The sequence below is a fragment of the Pinus tabuliformis genome, chromosome 4_2, assembly GCF_031772625.1.
Source record: "Pinus tabuliformis cultivar Carrire ecotype Pingquan chromosome 4_2, CPIR1, whole genome shotgun sequence".
NCBI lineage: Eukaryota > Viridiplantae > Streptophyta > Pinopsida > Pinales > Pinaceae > Pinus > Pinus tabuliformis.
Window position 1 is genome coordinate 662,112,498 of NC_142304.1, and position 7,453 is coordinate 662,119,950.

General features: G+C 37.2%; 1 long non-coding RNA gene across 2 annotated transcripts; it reads right to left on the reverse strand.

Moving 5' to 3' along the window:
- Positions 1–250: 250 nt before the first annotated feature.
- LOC149171148 (uncharacterized) lies at positions 251–3,433 on the reverse strand. 2 transcript variants are annotated; one of them, XR_016259544.1, is made up of 4 exons: positions 1,628–3,433; positions 1,349–1,528; positions 1,130–1,246; positions 251–1,035 (listed from the first exon to the last, which is right to left on the reverse strand). It is a non-coding gene; the product is annotated as an uncharacterized LOC149171148 (long non-coding RNA). The 2 variants fall into 2 exon arrangements; XR_016259543.1 differs by having other exon boundaries at positions 1,349–3,433.
- Between the last annotated feature and the right edge of the window lie 4,020 nt (positions 3,434–7,453).

Below are 7,453 nucleotides of genomic sequence, written 5' to 3' on the forward strand. Positions count from 1 at the left end.
TAGTCACATATATTTTCAAGTGCATTCTCTAGAAGAGAACATGGGAACAGTAAGCACATCTGAATGTTCAAATGAAAACAAACGGGTTGAAGAAGCTATACAAGAGGATAGTTCAATCCCTCCTTTTTTCGCAAACAATTTAAGGCCGGAAAAGACATTCTACAAGGCAAAAATTGAGATAGTAAATGCTAAGCCGTGAATGTCTCTGATTATTCGGCTGCCATTTGCTCAAGACGAACATTTTGTTGAAGTTGAAGAAATCTGTATCCACTCGGATAATCTGTAACCACTCTGATAATGAGCTATGCTTTGTGCATGTGCCCAGCATGGGTTAAACCGAATACTAATCACTCTCAACTTTAAAGTACTTCATATCATACTTTCAAGTATAGGAATATTTCACTTACTTGTGTGATACTATCAGGTAGCTACAATGTGTCCAAAATTGTCTGATTAAACTTGTCCAAATTTTCTCCTTGATCCCAATCAAGGTCATGAAGCTTAAAACCTGTTATAGATATTTTCTTGCATAGAGGAAAAAATCCACTTTTTCTGGACACAACCAAGACCTCGTGATCACTCTGAGGCAAGAAATATGCTTTAAGTATTCTTTCAAGCGATGATAACATAGGATGCCCTTCAGCGAACCCATTTTCAGATTTATGGTAAGTATATTTAAGCAAAGAACATGGCAGTTTTATAGAACCTTCCAAAAACTCTATGCTTTGAACCAACTCTATCAAATACAGATATGCTATCTGAACACCATAGAAACAAACATCAAATAGGATAGGTCACTTAGATTGAACGCTAATTTTCCCTATGAGGCACTGAGGAGAAATATGGGGCAGGCACTAAACTGCATTCAAAGGCTTTTAAGCATGAATTATCCCAAAGCAGCGCGAATGGATCTGATGACAGTTATCGGATTTTGTCGAGTCTACATGGGATTGCAAAAGCCCAACAGAGCAATGGAAAATCTGATGCAGAGCAAAAAACTGGAGACCTTGGTCGTTGGCTTTTGTTGTCCTCATCCTGCAACATAATAACCCAAATAAGGTAAGTATCCAAAAAAGCAAAACAAACAGAGAAAGACGCTCAAAATCCCATCTAGAATGGGTTACTTTACCTGCATACCCGAATGAGAACTTAAAAGAGTTCCTATAGTAGATGTCCAAACCTTGGAGAGATGGAAGAGGTCCTCCTCACACATGGAAGCCCCGAAAGTAATAAACACAACGAAACCCTAGCTTAATGAAAAATTGCAGACACCGTAAAGAACTGTAATAAACCCCAATTCTTCATGAAATATAAATGCCAAAACTTAAAGTGTTGGTTATTGACTTACTCATCGATGCCATAACTTCATAATGGAATGATTAGACGACACCAGCGACCAGGGTTCAAGTCACGGGAAAGCCAAGCTCCACTGGAGGTACGAAGGGTGCGAATGGCATGCGAATGCGTCGCGGGTGGGAGTACTTTGGCTTGGACTTGCAATGCCCCAAAAAGGAGATAAAGAGTGTGCCTGAGACAATTGAATTAGCTTAAAGGAGAAACATGCTAAGTTAGAAATATTGAGAAAATTAATTGACAGAGCGGTGCAGTGGGAACATAGGGAATTAACTGGGCGAAATGTATATGGAGTAGTTCATTTTGTTACAAATCACATCCATGGAGGCTCTGTCCTGGGAAACTGCGATCAGCGAGAGAGCTGCTATGGGAAAAACAAACTTGAAAGAACTTTGTAATTGTAATGACTGGAACTTGCCTTCCCAATTGGATATTCGATGCCTCCAAGACTCTTCTCAGCATCCCTCTCAACCTCACCCCAAATTTTCTTCCACAATAAAGCCCTTTCTGAGAAATTTTCTGCTCAATAGAGGCACTGAGGAGAAATTTGGGGCAGGCACTAAACTGCATTCAAGGGCTTTTAAGCATGAATTATACCAAAGCAGCGCGAATGGATCTGATGACAGTTATCGGATTTTGTCGAGTCTACATGGGATTGCAGAAGCCCAACAGAGCAATGGAAAATCTGATGTAGTGCAAAAAATTGGAGACCTTGGTCGTTGCGAAGCACATGTCACCTGCGAAACGAATGGCTCGCTGGCGATGCATCCATCCCGCTTCCTCATTAACTGTTCAATTTTGGATCAGTGTTGGATCAATGATCACAATTCATTCAATCGTCTAACACCACAAATCCACGATCAACAATAGGACATGACGGCGACTGGGGCAATTCATTTCAAAGGGAAACGCCTTATGGCGTAAATATTATAATTATTTAAAATTGAAAGTAATTAAAAAAAGCTTTAGTTTAACAATTATGTTTTTTTTCGTCAGAAAGTTATGGAAATTCAAGTTATATTTTGAAAAGATTCTGTAGAGATTTTTGTAAATCCTAAATTTTTTTTGATGGTACTAAATCTATTTCCACTATCAAAAATATGATTCAAACACTGTGTCTACCAGATTTTTTGAATTTTTTACCCAACCATTTTCAAGGGTCCTAACAATTCCTCTAACTCCTTAAACAACTTCTTAAACAAATCATTCTCAAAATAAAAATCATTTTAGTTAGTGCTAAATTCCTCTAACTCCTTAAACGACTTAAACAAATCATTCTCAAAATAAAAATCATTTTAATTAGTGCTAAAATATTCAAGGTTGCATCTCTTCAAGCCTAACAAAACGGAACACTCCAATTAAATATCCAATCTGCCATTTATATCAAACTTAAAAATGCATGTGGGCATCAGAGCGGCGAGCGAAATCTGTCATCACTATCATCAGACATTTTCTTAGGTCATCACGGCCACACAGCAAAGCAAAAGTCTAACTATATTGTTTACAGAAGCAGTTTTCATGTTATTCTTAAATAAAACCTATCAAACCTAAAAAAAAAAAAAAAAAACCTGCAATTAAAGAACTGCAATTTGTATGACAAAAAAAAACAGCGGCATCAGACCGGAGAGCAAAATCTGTCTTCATGACAACTGAGATCATCAGACATTTTTGAACAGTCTATCATAGCCAAACAGTGGTATAAAGTTTCAGCCATCCTGTTCATAAAATCCATTTAACACCCAAATCAAGTAACAGTAAGATTTGGAGCATTTCTTGGCACAACAATTTGAGCTTTTCCTTTGTCTTCATGACAACTGAGATCATCAGACATTTTTGATCAGTCTATCATAGCCAAACAATGCTATAAAGTTTCAGCCATCCTGTTCATAAAATCCATTGAACACTCAAATCAAGTAACAGTCAGATTTGGAGCATTTCAAGAATTTGAGATTTTCCTTTGTCATACCAAAACACAATGCTTGCATAAAAGAAAAAATAAAAAAATCACAGTTAGTTGTAATCATGCCCAAAGGAGCAAGGGAATGAAAAAATGCTTGTAATTCGCTTGAAGATAGGTTACTGATCCTATCACTTCTCTGTGATGAAAGAGGTTCCATGGCAATAGTTATATGGTTTGTAGTTTCGTGGTGTCCAAGCAATTTGAAAGGCGTGGGTCCATCTATTTTATTGACTATCTGGAGAAAGGGCATATTTGACTTTTGAATAATCAAAGTCTTCCATTCTTACTTGGGCACCACGGAAACACGGATAATCACAATATTGAGTGTAGTTAGTCATTTAAGTAGTAGGTTGGTTAGCATTGGTTACAATGAATGTTCTGTTTAATGTTGGAAATGCTGATAATCATGAAACTAAGTATAATTAGTGAATGCTCAGCGTAATGTTGGAAATGCTGATAACCATGAAAACTGAGCATAATTAGTGAATGCTCAGTGTAATGTTGGAAATGCTAACCATGAAAACTGAGTATAATTAGTGATTTAAGTAATAGTTTGGTGAGCATGATGATGCAATGAATTGTTTCATTTTAAGTTGGAACGGAGTATTAAGTGGAATATATGAATGATGTAATCTGAAATTCAAATTTGGGGTTTATATTTATTTTTATAAGTTTGTTAAGCAATTTTCATCAAATATTCATATTATAATAAGAAAAATAATTTATTTAAATAAAATATAAATTTTATTTATACTATTTATATAATATATAAAGATGTCACCAATGTGTAAGGTTGGAAATACCCATAATCAACAAACTAAATATAATTAGTTATTTGATGAATAGGTTGGCCAATATATGATATAATGATGATTGGCCAATATATGATATAATGATGATTGGCCAATAGGTTCACTCTCTTTCTTTGTGTGGAAATATGGCTGCAGATACAAAGAAGTAATGTTTGTGGCCCGTGGGCGACTACAGTGCACAAATCCTCTCTATGTGCTCTACCTCCTACCTCTCCCGTCTATATTTGCTCAACTATGGAACAAAATGCTCTCGAAAGAATGGAATGTCTCTTCCTCCCAGTGGCTCGGTTATAACATAGCCTGATAACCTACTAATGGTTATGTTTGACTACATCAAATCTTAACTAGAGTTACAAAATAGACTCTTCTAGAGTATTCTACATAAAAAACACATGGCTAGCCCCTTTCTATGAATAATGGGGGCTGATGCGACATCCTCCCAAACTATAGGTATGAACACAAGAAGGTCAACTTCTGAGTGACATAACTTTTGCATATTGACCCTGATTGACGCAATTTTTGCGCCGTTGGAAATATTTTTGTGTGTAGAACAACATGGAAAGTTGTGGTGCTTAATAGATAAAGTTTTACTACCAAAAAATGTTGTTTTATGCCTCAAAATTCTCCCTGAAGGTTTCAGATCCCATTTCACCAAACTGGGTCCCGCCAGTAAAAATAGTCCGTGAGATGATTCCTCCACTTTTTCCAATCCAAATGCATCAGGATGGATGAAAAACAATATAATGCTCCAATTCGAATCAAGATGAGTGACAAGGGATATTTTCCATCTGATTATAAGAAATAAAAGCCACCTACATTCGATAGAGAGATGAAGAAATCACAGGATGCAGAGGTATGGTTGCTTGGTATGAAGAAGTTATTAAGATTGCATGATTATTTAGAAAACATGAGAGTAAATATAGCCACTTTCATTCTTAAAAGGAAAGCAGATATTTGGTGGGAAGATGTGAATAATGTTAGAGGTATTCATGAGGATGACTTGACTTGGAATGAATTTGAGGTGCTCTTCAAGAAGAATTATCTGTTAGAAAGGTATTATGATGATAGATCTAAGGCATGTTATGAGTTGTAGATGGGTTCCATAACAGACTATGAGTATACTAGCAGGTTCTTGGAGCTCAAACTATTGAGATATGTACCTTACCTCAAAGAAGAGAAGGCCAAGGTTCGAAGATTCATTAGTGGACTGCTAGTACATACAAAGAACAGATTGAGTTCGATGAGCCTATATTGTTGGAGCATGCCATCCAAAAAGTGAAACATTTTTATGAGCAGTTGAAACGTAAATTTGAGCATAAGCATGACTTGAAAGGAAATGATAACGTTAAAGGAAAATGATCACCAAAGCGAGGAAGACCTCGAGATGCAAGTGAGAAAGAAAATGTAGTCCCTTACAAGAAGTTCAATACAAATGAGAAGGGACATGGAGAGAAGCAGACTAGAGGTGATGGTAGAGCACCATTGCAGTGTTGGATATGTGGCAAGGATCATCATATGAGGTATTGTCCGCAATATCAGGGTGGTATAACCCAAATCTATAGTGCTAAGGAGGCACATACAGTTGGGGATGTTGGTCATAACATTCCTCGGATTTATGCAACTATGGACAAAAGGAAGGTGGATCATCATGCATCTATCATTGAAATGGACAGTAAGCTTTGTGACCAAGTTGTTTCTATTTTGATTGATCCTGGATCTAATTATAGTTATATTAATCATGAATTGGTGGATAAGTATGGTTTTAGAAAAGAAGTGTATGCAAAATCTTGGTTGGTACAGCTGGCTACAAGTACAAAGAAGAGAGTTCTCTATTGGGTAAGTGCTTGTGCATTCGAGTTAAATGGTATGCTTGCAACATCACATTTGAATGTACTGCCATTGGGATCGTATAACATGGTTTTGGGTATGGATTGGCTGTATCTTCACAAAAACAGAGTGGATTTCTTCGACAAGGCCATTGAGTGCTTGGACGATAATGGGGAAAAGAGAATTTTGTAGGGTAAGAAAAAGGAAACATCAGTGAGGATGGTTACCACTATGAAGGCTAAGTGTAGTTGTAGAAAAGGTTGTGTGATGTTTGTAGTGCATATATCTAGTGACAGTGGTAAATATGTTGAGGATGCATAAATCTTCAAGAGGTACCCTGTATTGCAGCAATATCAGGGCATGTTTCCAACAGAGATTCCAGAGTTACCTTCTCACAGGGAAGTAGATTTCTCTATTGAGTTGGTTCCAGGGGCAACACCAACATTGAAGTCACCTTACAGAATGAGTTCCCTAGAGCTAGTAGAGTTGAAATTATAGTTAAACGAGATGCTTGACAAGGGATACAATTGGCCAAGTGTATTGCCTTGGTGTGCACCAACGTTGTTCGTAAAGAAGAAATATGGTACTCTTAGATTGTGCATTGATTACAGGCAGCTGAACAAAGTAACGATCAAGGACATGTACAAATTGCCAATGATTGATGATTTGTTTGATCAATTGAAGGGAGTAATAGTTTTCTCCAAGATCGACTTGAGATCAGGACACCATAAGGTACGCATCAAGGAAGAGGATATCTACAAGGTTGCCTTCAGGACCAGGTATATGCATTATGAGTTTGATGTAGTTCCATTTGGTTTGGCTAATGCCCCAACTACATTCATGTGTTTGATGAATAATGTGTTGAGTCCTTATTTGGACAAATTTTTTATTGTATTCATTGATAACATCTTGATATACTCCAAGAATGAAGAAGAGCATGCCGATAATTTATTAGGAGTGTTGAGATTGCTAAGAGAGCATCAGTTGTATGCCAAGCTTAGGAAGTGCATCTTCTTTGAGACATAGGTGCATTACTTGGGACATGTTGTTTCCATGGAAGGCATAATAATAGATCCAGAAAAGATAAGGGCCATCATGGAGTGGGAAACTCCTAAGAATGTGGATGAAGTGAGATCATTCATGGGATTGGTAGGTTACTACAAGAGGTTCAAGAGGATCAGTCCTGGCCCTGTTTGGTTTTGCGATCTTAGAGCCGATTTTGGTGAGATCACGGTTTGGTGAGGCTAGAGGCGGTTTAACTTCTGGGTTCCCTTCTTTGTTTTTGGATTGGTTTATCCACGACATTCCGCATTCATGCTTAGAATATGGCACGAGGATGACTGGTTGAAGGAAAGATTTGGTTCAACCATGTCTACAGTCAGGTGGTACATGGAAGTCCTGAGCATAGTCAAATTTTCCTATGTTAGTGAAAGCTAAGTTCTCTTGCTTTTGTACTTGTTAATATGTGGCTTTAATGTCTGTTATCTCAATGTTATTTTCA